Below are 24,675 nucleotides of genomic sequence, written 5' to 3' on the forward strand. Positions count from 1 at the left end.
ACTGTGATCCCTGAGGCTCTCTCATCTGTGATTCTGTAAATTTTTGTGAGGAGAATCTTGACCCTCAAAAGGAGGCTCTGGGTAGTTAGAAGATTGACTTTGAAAGGAATCCCCTGTTTTCACTGTGCTTAGGAGCAAACAGGAGCACACAGGCTTATATGCGACAGAAGCTGTCATTCTATGATCTGTCCTGCAGACTGAGCAGGAGCCTACACAAACAACAAGACATAATGCTTAGACTGCTTTGAAGGCTGTCATGAGGTTTAATTGAGATCGAGGGATATGAAAGTGCTTTGTGAATGCTCACAGCTTAAGGAGTGCAAATTATGAAACAAGAATATTAAATTCTACATTTCAGAATGGTTATGAGAATGAAGTTGTATCATACAAAAGTTCTTGGCATGAATTGGAATCATGTAGATGGCATGACTATGGTGTGGGCACATATCACACAATTGTAAGTAGGCCCAGTTGTGTACCATGCATTTACACATCAGTTAGTAAAGTCCTCAGATTTCGGGATCCCAAAATGTCTCTGGGTATATTCCCTCAGAATGCCAAATGGTTACTCTATAGTCATAAATTTGCCCATTGAATAAAGAATCAGAGCCATGGAAGTTCAATGAATTTATGAAATGTTCCTGAAGTAGCTATGGCCAAAATTAGGATGGTTTTGTAAATTAAACCAGAATATGTAAAATTTGGGGACCAGTGCATCATTTCCCCATTTGGTGCCCATACCAGCCCCTTTGTTTTTGTTTTGTTTTTATAACAGACAGGTTCTTCTCCACACACTCTCCACCTCAATCTCTATGACCCTTTCTAATAGACACATTTAAAAAAAAATAAACATATACATTCAGTTGTTTTCCTCTTGTTCTTTAAGGCAGGAGATTTAAACTAGATTACATGGTAAAACACAATTTTTTGTAAGTCAATATTTTTCTAAGGAGCAGGAAGACCATAGCTTTTGACCAACTCTCAAAGGGGTCTGTGATCTAGAAGGTTTAGGAACTACCAGTTTTAAGATTACTTAAAGTTTTAGGATGACAACTTTACTTCCTTCCATTCAGAGTTCTCAGAGGTCTCTTAACTAATAACCAAGGTCACACAGCTAGGAAATGAAGCTCCTGAGGTTTGAATCTAAATTTAATGGGGTTAAATGAAGGTCAGAAACCATTCTTAGGCAAAAACCCAGGTCACTTTCACAAAACACTGTTCTGGAATGATGTGGTGGCATCTTGCCAGCTGCTGGCACATTCTAGCCCTTCCTAATCTAGGGCAAGGCCTGGGCAGCCCCAGGTTTCCCAGAATGCTTATCAGACTTCTATCTTTCTCAAACTGAAATGTCTTCCACAGCCTAAGTTATCGATCTCAGCATTTTCAAGGACATCATTAAGTCTATCCCCCCTGCCCACAGGATCATATAAAAGATTCATGTATATATTGAAGTGTCAGATAACTTCCAAAATTTTCTCTGAAAGTAACCAACAAAATCAGATGTCCCTATTTTAAGTTGTTTTCCTATGAGTCCAGTACTTTCTCAGATTCTTAGAAAATCAGAGCCTGAGGGGTCCTGAGCCAGAAAGGACCATTTTACAGGTAGAGATGGGAAGAGACTTATCCAGAGTCATTGAGTAAGTTAGCAGAAGGTAGATCAGAAACCAGAATCTTTGACTCCCAGTCAAATGCTCATCAATAGATGAATGGCACAGCTTCTTACCAACTTTCCCTTTCTCCCCTGCCCCACTTTCCACCAACTCACCACCAACTTTTAACTTATGCCAGTTGCTGGTGAGGGGAAATGTATGAGAAGGGCAAAGGGAGAGGTAATAAGTACACAAGAATGGGCCAAGGAAAGAGTCATGCTCTGGCCAGTAGGCTTTCTTGGGGTGCTAGGCCTTTTTCTGTCTTCCAGGAATCCCTGGGACAGTCTGACCTCACCATAACCAAGCTTAGCTTATTAAGGTATCAGATCATCATCCTGTGGGAGTGGAAGAGTACAGTCACTCCACCAAGCTGCCCATGAAAACCCCTGGGGGCCAATACAGTGAGCAGAGGACTGAATAAGATTTCATAACAATTAGCAAAAATACCTACTATATGATAGACCATGTGAGAGGTACATTTAATATATTTAGCTCATCTATTTTTCTATATACCCTGGAAAATACATACTGTTAATATCTCAGTGAGAAAACTGAACTCCCAATTAATTATCTGACTTGCTCAAGGTTATACAGCCAGTTAATGCCAATGTTGGAACTAAAACCCAGAGAGCTGCCTGCAATAAGCATGCAGTTTCTCGATAATATTTAATTTTTTACTATATGACAGGCACTGTACTAGGCTTTTTGATGTAGTATTAAAATATTTGCAATAAACCTGTGAGTTATATATTGTTACTCTCATTTTACAGGGAAAGACATGGAGGTTCAGAGGGTAAATGTGGCTTGCCTAAGATCCACATAGCTAGTAAATATTGTGCTGTCCAAAACGTTCGTTTGGGTTTTCTGTGTTATGGAAAAGCCCGAACGAACTTTTTGGACAGCCCAATAGTTGATCAGGATTTTAAGCCAGATTTACGTGACTTTGAAGCTCATATCTTCCACCATGCTGCCTCTTTCAGAGATTTGGGAGCATGGTATAGAAAGGATGAATGAGTCTTTCAAAGGAGAGGCTCCTCTTGATGACTTTGAGGATAGCTTAAATCTCACATGCTCAATCTATATTATAATTCTAGGAGTCAGGAACAAACTCAAGGAATAAGATTGGGTGGCTGTGACGTCTGGATCCCAGAGTACTGATAAGTCTTTCAGCCATACTCTACATTCTAGAAACACTTGGATACAATGAAATTGGGCAACTGAACAGATTGGGAAACTGAAGGAACTCCCGCTGGGGTCAAACTGAACTGAGACCTCTTAGGAGTCTAAAGATCAGCTCCACCCTTAGAGCAGTATGCTGCATTGTGCTTCCAGGGGCTGCTACCCTGGAGTGAATTGTTATAAATAAGGACACTTGTTGCTGATTTTCTGCTACTTCTATTCAACTGATTCATTTCAGTCTGTAAAGCACTATCTATCACCTCAGCTTGTGTAGGAGTGCTCCAAATCAGATAAATGCCACCTGTGCTCTACTGCTCTTAGACTTAATCTGCGGAAGGGAGAGCTAAGGCCTTGCTGCTGGCCCATAGGTTTCCATATTTATGGTAAATCCACCCCTTTTAATTTTTACAGGAGCTTCTGCGTTTCAGTATAATCCTCTGTAAAATTATGGGTGATGAGTTTATGATCTCTTTAATAGCTTGGTGGCCTGGATTTGCACTTTGGTGCCCCAGTAATTTAGCATAGTGCCTGGCCCCAAATAGTGCTCAGATGTTAGATAAATGAATAAAATCAACTTCACAAAGCACTTCTCTGTCTTTTGTCTAGTAGACAGGGTAGGCAAAACAGAAGCTTAGGATTTGACCAAACCTCCAAATTCAGCTTATCTAATCCCCAACCTGATTCCTTCTAAGCATTTCCACCCAACCAGTCTTTCAAGCCCTGATTGGACACCTACAGTTACAGGAACTCATGAGTAGACATCTCCTTACAAAGGTTTTCCTAGTGCAGAATAAACTCTTTCACTCTGTGGCTTCCACCTATGGGTTGTAGCTCCTTGGTACCACACAGACTCTGTCTTTTCTGTCTGCCCTGTCACAAGGCCTGAGCTCCAGTTCATTCAATGACTCTACACAGAGCCTGGGACCTTGCCACCTCTTCACCCTACTGACCTCTCATCTGTACCCACTCTACTTTTCCTGTATCATTTTTGAAGAGTGAGGGCCAGAGCTGGAAACAGAATACTTGCTGGACAATATAGAATAAAGAAGAATGTCACCTCCTCTGCTCTGAAAAATCTCTATTAATAAATAACTAACTATATACTATATACTAACTAAATAACTCTATTAATAAATCCTAAAATGAAATTTGTTTTTTAGGAAACCATTTCACCTTCTTGACCAGAGATCTACAAATTATAACATATGGGCCAAATATAGCCCACTGCCTATTTTTGTAAATAAGGTTATACTAGAACACAGCCGTGCTCATTCATTTACTTATTATGTATGGCTGCTTTAATGTTCTAAGGGCAGAAATGAGTAGCTGCTACAAAGACCATATGCCTCACAACACCTAAAATATTTACTATATGGCCCTTTAAAATTTTGTCAACCCCTATTCTTGATTTATACTGGGGTCCTCATACAAAGCTCATTGGTAAAAACAAAAATGAAAACATAAAATGAGACTCAGAGAGCTGAAATTAGTTGCCCAATTCACACAGCTCGAATATGACGAGAGATGGAGTTTTAACCCAGGTCTCTTGGTTCACAGTCTGTGTTTCTTCACCTCATGGTCCCTTAAGTGTTCACCACCAACTACTTCAAGCTGGGACATGCTGTGGTGCTATGATTTTATGGTTTCTAGTTGCCCTAGTTGAGTTCTCACTATCAGCCAATGCTTGCCTAGATCAAAGCTGCTGGGCTCAGGTCAGTTCTTGTCAGTCATTCCCTTGTTCCATCCATGGTTACCTTGCTGCTGGGGTCACAGTGTTCTTGGCCAGCGATCAGAATAGGCTTTCTAGAGAATAAGCTATTCAGGAGTCTTTGCCTACAGCAGTAAGGAAACCAGGCTGGCTGAACCTCAAGGCACAACAGGGCAAGGAGGGAGCCCCACACAATCTGTGTCGCAGTCCAGGAGAAGAACTATGGGATGACTGATGGGGTCATCTCTCAGTCACCATCACTCATGTCCTTGACTCTAGAAATATTTCTAAGGAATAAAAAATGAGGAGAGAGAGAGAGAGGGGGAGAGAGAGAGAGAGAGAGAGAGAGAGAGAGAGAGAGAGAGAGAGAGAGAGAATGAGAATGAATATATACCTGATCAGCAAGAACAAATTCCTTTGATTTATTCATTTCCTTATTAACTAATCCTGCTTTTTGTAGCTGAGCACACATTTAGAAAATTTTCTGGCTTCTAGCAGAGCTGGCATGGCTGACTAGACATTTCTCCCCATACTCTGATAGGAACTGGCTGGACCTCAAGAAAGGGGCCCATCCATGGCCAGTTCTATATGGGCATTCTTACTCCAGGACACACAGGCTAGTGGGGTGGGGGAAGGCAGTCAAAGCAGCCAGTGTAGGTTGCTCTGAAGCCTTCCCTCATCCATGAGCCCCTCTCCCCAACCCCACATTCATCCACAAAAGTCCCCAGCAATGAAAATCAGGGATGCACAGGAATACTAGGAGCAAGGCATTATAGGCACACATCTACCATCTAAACTGTAGTACCAAAAAATACCAGAACTCAAGAGACCTTTAGAGATCATATTGTCCAACCACCTAATTTTACAAATTGGAAAACTCATGCTGGAGAAGTGAAATGATCCACCTAAGGTCACACAGAGATCAATTCACATGCACAGAATCATTGGACTCTTCAAGCTGAAAGAGCCTGTAGATGTCATTTGTCAAACTCCTTCATTTTAAAGATAGGGAAACTGAGGCACAATCTCCAGGACAGAAATTGTGTCTGATTCATTTATGTATCCCCACACATAACAAAGTACATTGCATAGAGCAAACACTCAAAAAGTGTTTCTCGAAATAAAGAGGCATCAAATCTTAAGAAAGCATCTTTTACACTGTGTTTTGTCCACTTCTCATTTTATAGGTGAATAAATCAAGGCTCAAAGAGGGAAATGGTTTGCCCTACATCCAGAAAGAATTAGAGCTGAGACAAGAACTCAGTTATCCTAAGGTTAAGCAATGTGCCCAAGGTCCCACTGTTAATATATGACATTGCAGAATGAGTCCATTTTTTTCCCTTGCAGAATTTTCACATTTATGCCTTCCTTTCTTCCTCTCTTTCTTTTTTCCTTCCTCAAACATCTCCTGACCATCTGTCATGCATGGGGGAATATAGTAATCATAAGATCCAGTTCCTGCAAACAAGTATTTACAAAATGCACTCCAGTTGAGATCTGGAGGTAGGAGTGCTTAAATCAGAATGGAAGAACCATGGACAATTTCTCAGAGGGACAGACATTTGAACTAGTGGGATTATAGGAGCTTACAAAGAATATAAAGTGGGAAAGGACATGTCTGGTAGAAATAATAGCGGGTAAAAAGGCATGATGTATTTGGAGAATATTGAATAGTAAAGCCAGGCTGCCACATAGGATACCTTGGGCAAGGGTGGAAGAAGCTTTCAAGGGGAAAGAAAAATGAGAAAACCAGATTATAAGAGCCTTGAATGATAGGATAAGGAGCATAGCATTTAGTCTGAAGATCAGTAGGAAAAGTTTTGAAACAGGTGATGGATGTAGTCAGTTTTGTGGTATAAACTGACCATTATGTAAGAGTAGAGGCATCTCTTATCTCTGTCATAAGATACCTTTGACTCTATTTTTGTTTACTCTGCCCCAGTGTTTGGTCCATAGGGAGCTTAGTAGGCACTAAGTGTAAGATTCTCACTATGCTTTTCAAGACTTTCCTGTCTTTAGGCCACGCAGAAACTTCTCTCCTCTTACACTGCCACCTCTGATTGTTTCTTCTTCTCTTATCAGATTCAAAGCTCTGGGGCAGTGCAACGTGCTACATGAAATGTGAACTGGAAAGGAAAAGACCCAGATTCTGATGCTTTTTCAGTTATTTTTAGATGTGGCCATGCAGGTACATATGCAAAGAACAACTTGGCAGAGGGTAAAGTCAGGGATAATGGAGAATAATGGATGAGAAAGTTTCTCTCAAAGAAGAGAATGTGTGTCTAACCAAGAAAGTAACTCCACTATCAGGGCAGGGAGTCTTTGCAACTCCTGCCCAGCAAGATTCATTTATTGTTATAGACCAGTGTCGGTTGTGCATTTTTCACACTTTATTTTCCTAAAGAGTTTTTAGGAAACAAACATATTTTTATTTTGTTGTTTTGGGGTATGGACAAGGGACAGATAACATATCTTTCAGTTTATAGGTTACTGGATCATGGGAAACCATATCTGGGGTTGAAGGGGATGACTGCAAGTTACCCAAAGATTCTGGACTTTGTGATAGATGCAGTAACTCGATGGAACTTTGGGTTGTCTCTTTTGGGGAGGAATTGAATATATTCTATGTGGCTTGAGAAGTGTATGTGAGTCGGCAGACTGTGGCAGAGTCTGCTGGTTGTCCAACAGTCTCCATTTCCCCCTTTTTCCTCTAAGGAAAAAGAGGCTAAAATTTAGATGGGCACATAGCCACACACTGAGAGACTATATTTCATAGTGTTCCTGGGAAATTATTATCTCTGTTTTGCAAAAGAAGAAACAGAGGCTCTGAGAGGTTAGGCAGTTTAACAAAAGTAAACTGCTTTTTTAAAATTTATTTATTTATTTATTTATGGCTGTGTTGGGTCTTCGTTTCTGTGCGAGGGCTTTCTCTAGTTGTGGCAAGCGGGGGCCACTCTTCATCGCGGTGCGCGGGCCTCTCACTATCCCGGCCTCTCTTGTTGCGGAGCACAGGCTCCAGATGCGCAGGCTCAGTAATTGTGGCTCACGGGCCCAGCTGCTCTGCAGCATGTGGGATCTTCCCAGACCAGGGCTCGAACCCGTGTCCCCTGCATTAGCAGGCAGACTCTCAACCACCGCGCCACCAGGGAGGACCCTAAACTGCTTTAAACGGTTAAGTGGCTGAGTTGGGATCCAAGTGAAGAGTTGTCTTATTGCTGCCTTTATCCTCATCAGTTTTTATTCACAATCATAAGCTAGTTTGGTGGATTGAGGGGATGAAGTATGTGGAATTAATGTAAGACTGAAGGGGATTTATCATTTGTGATAACCATAATATTTCTTCCAAGACCAGATTGCTTAACTACTTTCTTTCCAGATTGTGATTCTCAGTTACATGCTATGAATCTCAGAACGTAAGGGCTTTCAAAACGTATTTAATTGTTTCTGTATAGATGGGAATTCTGAGGTCTAGAGAGGAGAAATGATTTGCCCAAAGTCACAAGGCAGTTTTGGTAGACTAAGGACTACAGTAAGGTCTGATTCCCAGCGTGGTGCTCTTTATCCTCCAGTTTAGTTGCCACTCTTGGAGTTGTTAGAGCTGGAAATACCTTCAAACCATTGAGTCCAGCATTCCCAAAACTGTGTTATATAGACTTGATAGGTGTCATACAACAAAAAAGTTCTTCACTCAGATAAGTTTTTGAAATTCTGGGTTAAACAAGCATCTAGACAAAATTAAATAGGTTTTCTTTCTGATTCTGCTATGTTGCCATAGGCAAGTAGCTTAATCACTCTGTGCTCTGTTTCCTCAATTCTAAAATGGGGAAAATGAAAGTATTTACTTTGTTTAGTTGCTGATAGTATTATATGAGTTAATATTTGCAAATTTCTTTGTCAATTAAAAAATAGTTATCATGCATAAATAAATCACAGTATTTTCTATACAATGGAATGCTACATGATGATGAAGATGAACAAGTACTGGTATACTCAATAACATGGATGAATAACACACATAATGTTGTGTAAATGAAGCCAGACACTAAAGAGTACAAATTGTGTAATTCCATTAGTGAAAAATTTAAAAACAGAAAAAAAAATCTAATCTATAGTGATAGAAGTTGTGATATTGGTCACCTCTGAGAATGTGTAGAGGTTATTACTAGAAAGATGCTCAAGAAGGGCTTCCAGGATGTTAGTAATGCTCTGTTTCTTGATATACGTTCTGATTATATGAATGTGTTCACTTTGTGAACATTTTAAAGCTATACTATCATGGTTTGTGCTTGCTCCTCCAATTTCTTCAGGTATTTACTAAAATGCACGAAGGTCTCCCTGGCTACTCCCTCTAAAATTGCAACCTTATCCCATGTACACAAGTCCTATCTCACTTCACTTTATAGTATGCATCATTAGCTACTATATATTTAACTTTTTAAATTTTGGGGTTATGTTTCCCCCTACAGAATGTAAGCTCTGTGATGATGTTGCTACTGAGTTCACTATTGTAGAACTCAGACCTCCATAGAGTCTGACACATGGTAGGTGCTTGGTAATTATTTGTCAAATGAATGAATGAATGATTGAATAAATTGGATACCTGATGGAACTGGTGAAGATAATCAGACATGAGATGAGGCAGTTGGAAAAATCATCCTAAGCAGCAGGAGCAGCATTTACAATGTCCCATAGGTGAAAGAGAAATTCTGGTGAACTACAGATTGTTCAGAATGGCTAGAGTATATTAATGTAAAAACAAGAGAGGAGAGCAATGAAACAGGAGCTAAATCCTGAAGGGTTCTGTAGACCACAAAAAGGATTATAGACCTAATCCTAAAGGCAATGCTGAGCCAGTGAATAGTTGTAAGTAGGGGAGAGGCAAGGTGAGATTAACCCTTAGCAATACCTTTAAGCCCTTGAGTGGTTTATGCCCTTAATAGATGAGAACATTAATTTCTAATAGCCATATGAATAATAAAATTGTTGTGATTGGAAAAAAATTCTAGACTCAGTTTCATCTGTTAAAGAGAAACAATGAAACTACCTACCTCATGTAGTTGTCACAAGTATTAAATTAAGTAAATCTCCTAGTTCAAATATGAGACATATATTAGGTGCTTAATAAATGATTGTTGACCAAGAAGCTCTTCTCCCAAGTTTTCTTTTGGAGAAGTAGTACACTGCCGCAAGTGGAAGAAACTCAATAGTTTCTGAATCATACATAGCTGGGCTCCAATTTCGTCTCTGCTATTCCCTCACTGTGTGGCTTTTGGAAGTTACATCCTTTTGACTCTCAGCTTTCTCCTTTTTTAGAAAGTGATAGAAATACCTGACTACTCCCAGCTAAAGGGCTGAAGTCACAACTTTTTTATGCTACATTGAGTTGCTGGGCTGGGGTGCAGCCCTGACAGGAACTTGATGATGGAAACTAAGACATGAACAAGGAAGAGGTAAAGACACATGCAGTCTGCCAGTCTTGGTAAAAACCCCTGCCTGCTAAGATCTCAACCCAGCCACTGTTTACACTTCAGCATCACTCTCCTAAAACTACAGCATCAAAAGGTAGAAAGCATGAGGTTCTCAAAATGGTTCACTTGATATTTGTCTTTCTTATAAATAAAGGGTACAAATAAACTTATTTACAAAACATAAGTAGAATCATGGATGTAGAAAACAAACTTATGGTTACCAGGGGATAAGGGGGAAGGAATAAACTGGGAGATTGGGATTGACATATATACCCTATTATTTATAAAATAGATAACTAATAAGGACCTACTGTATAGTGCAGGGAACTCTACTCAGTACTCTGTAATGGCCTATATGGAGAAAGAATCTAACAACAACAACAACAAAAGGGTGGATATTTGTATATATATAATTGATTCACTTTCTTGCACACCTGAAACTAACACAACATTGTAAGTCAACTATATTCCAATAAAAAATTTTCAAAAATTAAAAATAAAAAATGAAAACCATGAGAACATTTCTAAAAACATAAAAAAGTAAAAATGGTTCACTTGTAAAAAAAAACCCAGTGTTAACCATAACAAATGATACTGTATTGGAATTAATCTCACACACAAATCAGTAGTGGTAAAGCCTAGATACTCACTAAGAATGATCTAAGGGTTTTTTAAAAGCATAATTATTTGGGTCCCACCCCCAGAAATGCTGACTTAGTTGATCTGGAATTAGACTTGGGCAACAGTATTCCCTCTGCCCTGCTCCCCATGAGTCAAATGTCATATAGGGTGAAAAATACATGTTTAAAGACCTGTGCTGGACCAGACTTGAACTCACTGAATCTTTACAACAAACTAGCAATGTAAGTATTATGTATCCCATTTTACTGAGGAAAATGAAGCTCAAATAACTAAAATAAGTTGTCCAATATCACACAGACAGTAGGTGGCGGAGCCAGAATTCTAGCTTAAGTCTATCTGAGTTCAAGCCCTCCAGCTGCCTACCATAAAGTCTTAGAAGCCTAGCCAGAGGAGGGTTTAGGGTTCAGGGAGAGCTACTTGAAGTGGACCTCATGAAATGAATAGGCATTCCTTGTGCTGCAAAGTCTTATAGGCAGCAATATAGCACAGTGGTTGAGAGCATATCTATAAAGCCAGTAATTGCCTTGGTTCATTTCTTAGTTCTGCCACTTTCTAGTTACATGGGCAGGCTAATTAACCTGTCTCAGTCTTGTCAGCTATTATAATGGCAATTATAATGATATCTATTGCACAGGGTTATGGTGAGGATTAAAAGACAATATTTCTAATGGAGTTAAAAGAGTGTGTAGTGTATAAAAAGAGAAATGTAAGTTATTGGAAAACAACTAAAATTAGAAGTACATATTCCAAAGTCGCCTCGCACCCCTGCTGTTGCCACCTCTGAAGACATGGTTCTGATTAGTACAAGCAATGTAAAATGGAAGAAATGCTACTTCAATACATAAAACCACAATAAAAATTCTAACCTGGCAATGCAACCAAGAAAATAATGGCACTTAAGCAGCCCTACATTTCCCAAATGGAAATGAATAGGCAGAAAAGGTGGAAGAGCAGCTCTGCATGAGAGAGAAGGAAGAAAGCAGAAACACTGAGCTTGTAAAGATCAAAGCCTGACTCTGTCACTTGGATTAAATAATAAGCTTACTAATATCATTTCTCCCAAAGCCTTGGTCATCTAAGGGAAAGAGAAGTGGGATGAAAGGACTTGAACCACAATTGAAAAACATTTTTATTTTTTATAATAACAACTGACATTTATATAGCATTTTATACGGTTACTTAGCATGTAATGAATCCTCAGTAAATGAGAATTTTATTGTGGCTGCTGTTAGTATTTCTTTGTTACCCTTACAGATGGGGGAAAAATTTAAGGGACTTGTTCAAGGCCATATAATACAAGCAATGAATTGGAGAGCAAGGGCTGGAAGCCAGGGCTTCTGCTTGAGCCCAAAACTTCATTATTTTCACCATACCAGTTTCTTATGGTATTTTAAAAGATACTGAAGCAAGCCAAATGTATAACTAATATTCACCAAATTGTACACTACAATTGTATACTACAAGATTTTCACAGATATTCTGTGAGAAACAAAATGCTTCCTTGGCCAAATAAGCTTGTAAGTACTGTGTTAAACATTAAACACATTTCTTTTTTATTCTTTTTTTTTTTTTTTTGGCTGCATTGGGTCTTCTTTGCTGTGTGCGGGCTTTCCCTAGTTGCAGCGAGCAGGGTCTACTCTTTGTTGCGATGCACGGGCTTCTCATTGCGGTGGCTTCTCTTGTTGTGGAGCACGGGCTCTAGGCGTGCAGGCTTCAGTAGTTGTGTCTCGCAGGCTCTAGAGCGCAGGCTCAGTAGTTGTGGCACACAGGCTTAGTTGATCCACGGCACGTGGGATCTTCCCAGACCAGGACTCCAACCCATGTCCCCTGCATTGGCAGGTGGATTCTCAACCACTGTACCACCAAGGAAGTCCTAAACACATTTCTTTATGAAAAGACCCGTCAGAGTGGTTTAAATGTGTTGGTTGTTATGAATCACCACAGAAGGACTAGAAAATTCAGGCTTTTCCAAACATATTTGACTATAAAATCTTCTGTTCTATAGAACACTTTTTGATACTTTTCAGAATTCTAGTATTCTACTGAATGCAATTTGGGAAACACTGCTCCAAAGATGCCTTGAGATTTGCTAAGGGAAATTCTACCAGGTTTTTCCAAGTGAACAGTCTCACTCCTCAACTGGTAGGCACTATGGAGATGGGCAGGGAGGGAGTGTCAGAAGTTTCAGTATTAGGCAGGATTTGCAATAAAGAAGGGTCAATCATGTTCAAAAGCCTTTGGTGATTCCAAAAGCTGGATCATCAGAGCCAGGAAAGGGTGATCAGGAAATAAGGCCAAGTCAAAACGTTAGGAATCCAAAATCCAGGGCAATCATGGGTAGCAGAGTTTAGTGAGAGGACCAGGCCCAGGGATGGGTCAGGAATGTTTTCAGAGCCAGCGCAGACCAACTTTATCTAATTGTTTTAATTTAGTTTTACAGTCAAGTTCCATAGGAGCACAACTGACCCCACTGAGAGGGGTACCCCAGATTAAAGGAATTTTGGCATTTGAGGTCTCTATTGGGGAAGATTCCAGAAGCCTTTGATTGATGGGTGATATAAGAACACAAAGTGAGAAAATTGGATGAATGGAATTATGAAGCATCCTTATATAATATCAATAACATCTGAAATGCAAAAGACACAATAAGTGTACCAGCAATCCTGTACCCACCTAACCAGGCAGCTAAGTTTTTGGCTCTAGATAACACAGGGAGCAACTGCAACTTCTTCAGCTTCTGTTGAGGCTTGTTTAGACCCAAATAGTTTCTTACCTGGACTCCTAATTAATTTCTTTGTTGTCTACTTACATGCCACAAATGCATGCACTACACTTCTACCAGAGTATGTTTGCCCATCATAACTTTCACTATATTATTTTCCTGTTTAGGTGTCTCATCATTGCTTTCTGGGTTGCCTGGCATGTCTTTCGAGTATCTCCTTTATCCTGACCTTGCTTTCCCCCAGGTCTCTTCTTACTTCATCATACTGTAGCTTTTAACTCTAGTATTTCTATTTGATTTGTGCCTTTGCTTAGGTTCTCCTAATGCCTGTGGTGCCCCTACCTCACCCTACATTGAACCACGTCCTTTGTGACTTGGCAAATTCTGTTCATCCTTCAAGTGATCTCCATGTCCTTCCTGAAATATTCACTCACACTCTTGTTTCTTCTACCACTTCTGGGCTGGGTTCTCCCTAATGTGGTCCCATATTACTCTGTGCTTATATTCATCTTTGCACTTATCACATTGTATGGAACATTTTTCTCTGTGTACCTGTTTCATTCATTACAGTGTCTTCTTCACTAGACTGAGAGTAGGGACATAGGTGGATGGTTCAAGCCAGTAGGAAAACTTTCACCTGCTCATCTCTATTGGCACCAGCATCTACCATCTCCTAACCTACCATCACTTTGCTTTAATTTAATCAATGCGCTGTGCATCTCAGAGACTATGAACTTTCTCTTTTTCAGAGGAAGAGAGGATGATGAATTTTGTATCAAGAAGTAGAACACTGTGTTTATAAGAATTCCAAGGAGGGTAAGGAAAGGCAGACTGGCCTAGCAAGGCTGTTCCCAGAGAGAGGAACAATCAGAGAGAAAGTGATAGGAGTAGAGTTCCCAGGAGGCTGAGTCTGGTGGAGAAGGTCGCATTTCAGATCTATAAACCTGCCAGCAAAGGGCCAAACCAAAACAACATGCATGGGGCTGGAGTAGAGAGAGGAGTGAATTTCAGGGACACATTCTCATATATATTAAGACATAAATACAGAGTATTTTAAGACATCCACATATATATCGATATATTCTATACTTATATAAATATGTATAAAATATGTATACTTATATAAAGACTAAGATATTCTGATATAAATATGCCTGTTTAAGAAATATTCTCCATTTTTGGGGGGAAAATCCACCATTTGATTTTAGTTTATCTGGAAAATGACTGCCTATTTTTGAAGTACACCCTAGGTGACACCAAAGAGAATTTCAAGCACATGATGAACCTATATTTTAACGTAGATCATCCTGAACATATTCTCCAAATTTGATGAAAATACAGCTAACAGTGTTTCCCCAAATAAATATAAAATTTTCTTTTGATTTATATAGATTTAATATTCACAAAGCCTTATAAAATACTTTTAACTTCTATTTTTTACACGTGAAGGAACTCAGACTCAGATTGGTGAAAAGACAGAACTTGAACCCTGGTATGTTTTAATTCTGTATCCATGATCTTTCAATGCCATCATGCTATATCTTCAAACATGTTTGTCAAATTTTGTCTTGTACAGCACAGTATTTCCATGGAGTGTTTTTCAAAGCTTAGCCACTTGAAAATCTTTTTTTTAAATTGAAGTATATTTGATTTACAATACTATATTAGATTCAGGTGTATAACATAATGATTCAATATTTTTTATGGATTATACTCCATTTGCAGTTATCATAAAATATTAGCTATATTCCTTGTGCTGTACAATATATCCTTGTAGGTTATTTATTTTATACATCGTAGTTTGTACCACATAATCCCCTACTCCTATTGTGCCCCTTCCCCATTTCCTTCTCCCCACTAGTAACCACTAGTTTGTTCTCTATATCTGTGCATCTGTTTCTGTTTTGTTACATTCATTCATTTGTTTTATTTCTTAGATTCCACGTATACATGATAATATTCAGTATCTGTCTTTCTCTGACTTATTCCAGTAAGCATAATACCCTCCAGGTTCATCTATGTTGTTGCAAATGGCAAATTTTCATTATTTTTATAGATAATATTCCACTCTCCTTCTCTCCCTCCCTCCCTCTCTCCCTCTCTCTCTCTCTCTCTCTCTCTCTGTAGATAGATAGACAGATAGACCACAGCCTCTTTATCCATTCTTCTGTTGATGGACACAAGTTGCTTCCATATCTTTGCTATTATAAATAGTGATGCTACGGACATTGGGGTGCATGTATCATTTCAAATTAGTGTTTTCATTTTCTTTGAATATATACCTAGGAGTGGAATTGCTTGATCATATGGCATATACATTTTCAGTTTTTTTGAGGAAACTCCATACTGTTTTCCACAGTGGCTACACCAATTTACATTGCCCTGTACAAGGGTGCCCTTTTCTCTGCATCCTCACCAACATTTGTTATTTGTAGATTTTTGATGATAGCCATTTGGACAGGTATGAGGTGGTATCTCATTGTGGTGTTTTTTTTTCTTTTTACTTCAAAATTGTATTTATTTTTAAAATTTATTTTTATTGAAGTATATAGTTGATTTACAATATTATGTTAGTTTCGGGAGTACAGCATAGTGATTCTGTACTTTTGCAGATTATACTCCATTATAAGTTAATATAGGATAATGGTCATAATTCCCTGTGATGTACAGTACATCCTTCTTGCTTATTTATTTTATAAATAGTTGTTTGTGTATATGTTTGTTAATCATATACCCCATCTCACCCATCCCCCTTGCCTTTCCACAAGGGTAGGAACTAGTTTGTTCTCTATGTCCGTGAGTCTGTTTCTGTTTTGTTATATACATTCACTTGTTTTATTTTTAGATTCCACATATAAGTGATATCATACAGTATTTGAATTTATCTATCTGACTTATTTCACTAAGCATAATATTCTCTAGACCTATCCACATTGCTGCAAATGTCAGTATTTCATTTTTTTTTTTTTATGGCTGAGTAATATCCTATCATATACAGAGAGCTCTGTGCACACAGGGGGTGGGACCTGACCAGCCCCTCACTGGCTGCTCCCGTTCACCCTGGCTTTTTGCAGCGCCTCCCCCCACCACACCCATGGTTAGACCCATGATTCTCCCAGAGCTGTGATAGGGTGAGGGTGAGGAAGCATTTGTTATTAGACGGCTGTTGTTTTGCAGCCAATTGAAAATGTATATTGTTGTCCAAAAAGTTTGTTCGGGTTTTTCCATTGCATCTTACAGAAAAACGTGGACAAACTTTTTGGACAACCCTCTATCTATCTCTCTCTCTCTCTCTCTCTCTCTCTCTCTCTCTCTCTCTCTCTCTCTCTCTCTCTCTCTCTCTATCTATCATCTATCTATATCTGCCACATCTTCATAATCCATTTGTTTGTTGATGGACACTAGAGTTGATTCCATGTCTTTGTTATTGTAAATAGTGCTGCTATGAACATTGGGGTGCATGTATCTTTTCTAATTAGCGTTTTTGTTTTTCACAGGTATATACCCAAGAGCAGAATTGCTGGAGCATATGGTAGTTCTCTTTTAGTTTTTTGAGACCCTCAATACTGTTTTCTATAGTGGCTGCACCAATTTACATTCCCACCAACAGTTTATAGTTGTTCCACTTTCTCCACATCCTCTCCAAATTACATGTGTAATTTGTAGACAATTTCATGATAGCCATCTTGGCAGGTGTGAGGTGATATCTCATTGTTTTGATTTGCATTTCTCTAATAATTTAGTGATACTGAGCATCTTGTCACATTCCTGTTAGTCATCTATATGTCTTCATTGCAAAAATGTCTATTCAGTTCTTCTGCCCATTTTCGGAGTGGCTTGTTTGGTTTTTTGATATTGAGTTGGATGAACAGTTTGTATATTTTGGATATTTACCCCTTGTAAGTTGTATCATTTGTAAATATTTTCTCCCATTTCATATGCTGTGTTTTGGGTTTTTTTTTGGTTTCCTTTGCTGTGCAAAAGTTTTTAAGTTTAATTAGGGCTGATTTGTTTATTTTTGCTTTTATATCCTTTGCCTTAGGAGACAGACCCAAGAAAATATTGCTGTGGTTTGTATCAAAGTGTGTTCTGCCTATGTTCTCCACTAGGAGTTTCAATGGTTTTAGGTCTTTAAACCATTTTGAGTTTACTTTTGTATATGGTGTGATGGAATGTTCAAATCTCATTATTTTGCATGTGGCTGTCCAGTTTTGCCAGCACCATTTAAAAAAAATTTTTATTGAAGTATAGTTGATTTACAGTGTTGTGTTACTTTCAGGTGTACAGCAAAGTGAATCAGTGATAACACATACATATATCAACTCTTTTTTATGTTCTTTCCCCCATAGGCCATTACAGAGTACTGAGTAGAGTTCCCTGCACTATACAGTAGGTCCTTATTAGTTATCTATTTTATATATAGTAGTGTATATATGTCAATCCAAATCTCTCAGTTTATCCCTCCCCCCACCCCTTTCTCCTCCAGTAACTATGTTTGTTTTCTACATCTGTGACTCAACTTCTGTTTTGTAAATAAATTTCTTTGTACCATTTTTTGACTCCATATGTAAGTGATATCATATGATATTTGTCTTTCTCTGTCTGACTTACTTCATTCAGTATGACAATCTCTAGGTCCATCCATGTTGCTGCAAGTGGCATTAGTTCTTTCTATTTTTATGGCTGAGTAATATTCCATTGTATATATGTACCACATATTCTTTATCCATTCATCTGTCGATGGACATTTAGGTTGCTTCCATGTCTTGGCTATTGTAAATAGTGCTGCAATGAATATTGGGGTGCATGTATATTTTCAAAATATGGTTTTCTCTGGATAAATGCCCAGAAGTGGGATAGCTGGATCATATGGTAGCTTTATTTTTAGTTTTTTAAGGAACATCCATACTGTACTCCATAGTGGCTGTACCAACTGACATTCCGACCAATGGTGTAGGAGGGTTCCCTTTTCTCCACACACTCTCAAGCATTTATTCTTTGTAGATTTTTTGATAATGGCCATTTTGACAGGTGTGAGGTGATACCTCATTGTAGTTTTCATTTGCATTTCTCTAATAATAAGTGATGTTGAGCATCTTTTCATGAGCTTTATGGACATCTGTATGTCTTCTTTGGAGAAATATCTATTTAGATCTTCTGCCCACTTTTTGAGTGGGATTTTTTGTTTTTTGTTTTTTTTTGATATTGAGCTCCATGAGCTGTTTGTATAGTTTGGAGATTAATCCGTTGTTGGTCGCCTCATTTGCAAATATTTTCTCCCATTCTGAGGGTTGCCTTTTCATTTTGTTTATGGTTTCCTTTGTTGTGCAAAAGCTTTTAAGTTTCATTAGGTCCCATTTATTTATTGTTCTTTCTATTTTCATTACTCCAGGAGGTGGACCACAAAAGATACTGTTGCAATTTATGTCAGAGACACTTCTGCCTATGTTTTCCTCTGGGAGTTTGATAGTATCTTGCCTTACATTTAGGTCTTTAATCCATTTTGAGTTTATTTTTGTGTATGGTGTTAGGGAGTGTTCTAATTTCATTCCTTTATATGTAGCTGTCCAGTTTTCCCAGCACCACTTATTGAAGACATTGTCTTTCCTCTTTGTATATTCCTGCCTACTTTGTCATAGATTAGGTGACCATAAATGCATGGGTTTATCGCTTGACTTTCTATCCTGTTCCATTAACCTATATTTCTGTATTTGTGTGAATACCATGCTGTTTTGATGAATGTCACTTTATAGTGTAGTCTGAAGTCGGGGGTCTGATTCCTCCAGCTCTGTTTTTCTTTCTCAAGATTGCTTTGGCTATTCGAGGTCTTTTGTGTTTCCATAAAAAATGTAAAAATTTTTGTTCTAATTTTGTGATAAATGTCACTGGTAATTTGGTAGGGATTGCACTGAATCTGTAGATTGCTTTGGGCAGTATAGTCATTTTCACAATATTGATTCTTCCAATCCACAAAAATAGTATATCTCTCCATCTGTTTAGGTCATCTTTGATTTCTTTCATCTGTATCTTACAGTTTTCTGAGTAGAGGTCTTTTGCCTCCTTAGGTAGACTTATTCCTACATATTTTACTCTTTTTGATGCAATAGTAAAGGGATTGTTTCCTTAATTTCTCATCTTTCATTGTTAGTGTATCAGAATACAAGAGATTTATGTGTATTAATTTTGTACCCTGCAACTTTACCAAACTCATTCATGATCTCTAGTAGTTTTCTGGTAGTATCTTTAGGATTTTCTATGTGTAGTATCATGTCATGTGCAAACAGTGACAGTTTTACTTCTTCTTAAGTTTGGATTCCTTTTATTTATTTTTCTTCTCTGCTTGCCATGGCTAGGACTTCCAAAACAATGTTGAATAAAAGTGGTAAGAGTGAACATCCTTGTCTTTCTCCTGATCTTAGAGGAAATACTTTCAGTTTTTCACCATTGATGATGATGTTTGCTGTGGGTTTGTCATATATGACCTTTATTATGTTGAGGTATGTTCCCTCTATGCCCACTTTCTGGAGAGTTTTTCTCATAAATTGGTGTTGAATTTTGACAAAAGCATTTTCTGCATCTATTGAGATGGCCATTTGGCTGTTATTCTTCAGTTCATTGATGTGGTGTATCACACTGATGGACTTGTGGATATTGAAGCATCCTTGCATCCCTGGGGTAAATCCTACTTGATCATGGTGTATGATCATTTTAATTTGTTGTTGGATTAAGTTTGCTAGGATTTTCTTGAGGATTTTTGTGTCTATGTTCATCAGTAATATTGGCTTGTAATTTTTTTTTGTGATATCTTTGTCTGATTTTGGTATCAGGGTGATGGTGGCTTCGTAGAATGAGCTCAGGAGCTTTCCGTCCTCTGCAATTTTTTGGAAGAGTTTCAGAAGGGCAGGTGTTAACTCTTCCCTAAATATTTGATAGAATTCGCCTGTGAAGCCGTCTGGTCCTGGACGTTTGTTCGTTGGAAATTTGTAAATTACAGTTTCAACTTCAGAACTTTTGATTTGTCAGTTCATATTTTGTATTTATTCCTGGTTCAGTCTTGGAAGGTTGTAACTTTCTATGAATTTGTCCATTTCTACTAGGTTGTGCAATTTATTGGCATATAGTTGGTTTCAGTAGTCTTTTATGATCTTTTGTATTTCTTTGGTGTCAATTGTAACTTCTCCTTTTTCATTTCTTATTTTATTGATTTGAGTCTTCTCCCTTTTTATCTTGATGAGTGTGGCTAAAGATTTACCAGCTTTATCTTCTCAAAGAACCAGCTTTTAGTTTCATTGATCTTTGCTATTGTTTTCTTTGTCTCTATTTCATTTATTTCTGCTCTGATTTTATGATTTCTTTCCTACTACTAACATTGGATATTGTTTGTTCTTCCTTCTCTAGTTGCTGTAGGTGTAATGTTAGATTGTTTATCTGAGAATTTTCATGTTTCCTGAGGTAAGATTATATTGCTATAAACTTCCCTCTTAGGACTGCTTTTGCTGTGTGCAATTGGTTTTGGATCATCACGTTTTTATTGTCATTTGTCTCTAGGTCTTTTTTTATTTCCTCTGATTTCTTCAGTGACCCATGGTTTGTTTAGTAACATATGGCTTTCCTCCATGTGATTGTGTTTTTTTACCTTTTTTCCCTGAAATTGATTTCTAATCTCACAGCATTTTGGTCAAAAATGATGCTTGATATGATTTCAATTTTCTTAAATTGACCAAGGCTTGATTTGTGACCCAAGATGTAACCTATGCTGGAGAATATTCCGTGTGTACTTGAGAAGAAAATGTATTCTGATGCTTTCAGATAGAATGTCCATTAAATATCAAATAAGTCTATCTGGTTTAATGTGACATTTAAGGTTTGTGTTTCCTTATTAATTTTCTGTCTGGGTGATCTGTTCATTGATGAAAGTTAGGTATTAAAGTGCCCTACTGTTATTGGGTTACTGTTGATTTCCGCTTTTATGGCTGTTAGCCTTTGCCTTATCAATTGAGGTGCTCCTGTGTTGAGAGCATAAATATTTACAATTGTTATATATTCTTCTTGGATTGATCCCTTGATCATTGTGTGGTGTCCTTCCTTGTCCTTTGTAAGAGTGTCCATTTTATTTTATATATTTATTAAATATTTTTTTTAATTTTAATTTTTTTAAATTTATTTTTTAACATCTTTATTGCAGTATAATTGCTTGACAATGGTGTGTTAGTTTCTGCTTTATAACAAAGTGAATCAGCTATACATATACATATATCCCCTTATCTCCTCCTTCTTGCATCTCCCTCCCACCCTGCCTATCCCACAACTCTACTTGGTCACAAAGCACTGAGCTGATCTCCCTGTGCTATGTGGCTGCTTGCCACTAGCTATCAATTTTACATTTGGTAGTGTATATATGTCAAGGCCACTCTCTCACTTCGTCCCAACATACCCTTCCCCCTTCCCATGTCCTTAAGTCCATTCTCTACGTCTGCGTCTTTATTCCGTCATGCACCTAGGTTCTTCAGGACTTTTTTTTTTTTTTTTTTAGATTCCATATATATGTGTTAGCATACGGTATTTGTTTTTCACTTTCTAACTTACTTCACTATGTATGAGAGTCTCTAAGTCCATCCATAGCTCTGCAAATTGCACAATTTAGTTCCTTTTTATGGCTGAGTAACATTCCATTGTATATATGTACATCTTCTTTATCCATTCTTCTGTAGATGGACATTTAGGTTGCTTCCATGTCCTGGCTATTGTAAACAGAACTGCAATGAACATTGTATTGCATATGTATTTTTGAATTATGGTTTTCTCAGAGTATATGCCCAGTAATGGGATTGCTGGGGCATATGGTAATTCTATTTTAGTTTTTTAAGGAACCTCCATACTGTTCTCCATAATGGCTGTATCAATTTACATTTCCACCAACAGTGCAAGAGGGTTCCCTTTTCTCCACACCCTCTCCAGCATTTATTGTTTCTAGATTTTTGGATGATGGCCATTCTGACCGGTGTGAGGTGATACCTCATTGTAGTTTGGATTTTCATTTCTCTAATGATTAGTGATGTTGAGCATCCTTTCATGTGTTTGTTGGCAATCTGTATGTCTTCTTTGGAGAAATGTTTTTTAGGTCTTCTGCCCATTTTTGGATTGGGTTGCTTATTTTTTGGTATTGAGCTGCATGAGCTGCTTGTATATGTTGAGATTAATACTTTGTCAGTGGCTTCCTCTGCAAATATATTCTCCCATTCTGAGGGTTATCTTTTTGTCTTGTATATGGTTTCCTTTGCTGTGCAAAAGCTTTTAAGTTTCATTAGGTCCCATTTGTTTTTGTTTGTTTGTTTGTTTTTATTTCCATTCTCTAGGAGGTGCCTCAAAAAGGATCTTGCTGGGATTTATGTCGCAGAGAGTTCTATGTATGTTTTCCTCTAAGAGTTTTATAGTGTCTGGCCTTATATTTAGGTCTTTAATCCAAATTGAGTTTATTTTTGTGTATAGTGTTAGGGAGTGTTCTAATTTCATTCTTTTACATGTAGCTGTCCTGTTTTCCCAGCACCACTTATTAAAGAGGCTGTCTTTTCTCCATTGAATATTCTTGCCTTCTTTATCAAAGATAAGGTGACCATATGCACGTGGGTTTATCTCCTGGACTTCTATCCTGTTCCATTGATCTATATTTCTTTTTTTTGTACAAGTATCATACTGTCTTGGTTACTGTAGCTTTGTAGTATACTAGGAATTCAGGGAGCCTGCTTCCTCCAGCTCCATTTTTCTTTCTCAAGATTGCTTTAGCTCTTTGAGGTCTTTTGTGTTTCCATACTAAATGTGAAATTTTTTGTTCTAGTTCTTTGGAAAAATGTCATCGGTAGTTTGATAGGGATTGCATTGAATCTGTAGATTGTTTTGGGTTTTATAGTCACTTCCACAATTTTGATTCTTCCAATCCAAGAACATTGTATATCTCTCCATCTATTTGTATCAGCTTAAATTCTTTCATCTGTGTCTTATAGTTTTCTGCATAAATGTCCTTTGTCTCCTTAGGTAGGTATATACCTAGGTATATTATTCTTTTTGAGGCAATGGTAAATGGGAGTGTTTCCTTAACTTCTATTTCAGATATTTCATCATTAGTGTATAGGAATGCAAGAGGGTTCTGTGCATTCATTTTGCATTCTGCAACTTTACCAAATTCATTGATTAACTGTAGTAGTTTTCTGGTAGCATCTTTAGGATTCTCTATGTATAGTATCATGTCATCTGCAAACAGTGACTGTTTTACTATTTCTTTTCCAATTTGGATTCTTTTATTTGTTTTTCTTCTCTGATTGCTGTGGCTAAAACTTCCAAAACTATTTGAATAATAGTGGTGAGAGTGAGCAACCTTGTCTTGTTCCTGATCTTAGTGTAAATGGTTTCACTTTTTCACCATAGAGAAAGATGTTGGCTGTGGGTTTTGTCATATATGGGCTTTATTATGTTGAGGTAAGTTCCCTCTATGCCTACTTTCTACAGGGTTTTTATCAAAAATGGGTGTTGAATTTTGTCAAAAGCTTTTTCTGCCTGTACTGAGATGATCATATGTTTTTTCTCTGTCAATTGTTAATATGGTGTATCACATTGATTGTTTTGTGTATATTGAAGAATCTTTGCATTCCTGGGATAAACCCCACTTGATCATGGTGTATGATCCCTTTAAAGTGCTGTTAGATTCTGTTTGTTAGTATTTTGTTGAGGGTTTTTGCATCTATGTTCATCAGTGATATTGGCCTGTAGCTTTCTTTTCTACTGACATCTTTGTCTGATTTTGGTGTCAGGGTGATGGTGGCCTCATAGAATGAGGTGGGTGTGTTCCTCCCCCTGCTATATTTTGGAAGAGTTTGAGAAGGTTAGGTGTTAGCTCTTCTCTAAATGTTGGATAGAATTCTCCTGTGAAGCCATCTGGTCCTGGGCTTTTGTTTGTAGGAAGATTTTTAATCACAGTCTCAATTTCAGTGCTTGTGATTGGCCTGTTTATATTTTCTATTTCTTCCTGGTTCAATCTCAGAAGGTTGTGCTTTTCTAAGAATTTGTCCATTTCTTCCAGGTTGTCCATTTTATTGGCATATATTTGCTTGTAGTAATCTGTCATGATCATTTGTAGTTCTGCAGTGTCAGTTGTTACCTCTCTATTTTCATTTCTAATTCTATTAATTTGAGTCTTCTCCCTTTTTTTCTTGATGAGTCTGGATAATGGTTTATCAATTTTGTTTATCTTCTCAAAGAACCAGCTTTTAGTTTTATTGATTTTTGTTATCATTTCCTTCATTTTTTTTTCAT

The sequence above is a fragment of the Eubalaena glacialis genome, chromosome X, assembly GCF_028564815.1.
Source record: "Eubalaena glacialis isolate mEubGla1 chromosome X, mEubGla1.1.hap2.+ XY, whole genome shotgun sequence".
Classification (NCBI taxonomy): Eukaryota; Metazoa; Chordata; class Mammalia; order Artiodactyla; family Balaenidae; genus Eubalaena; species Eubalaena glacialis.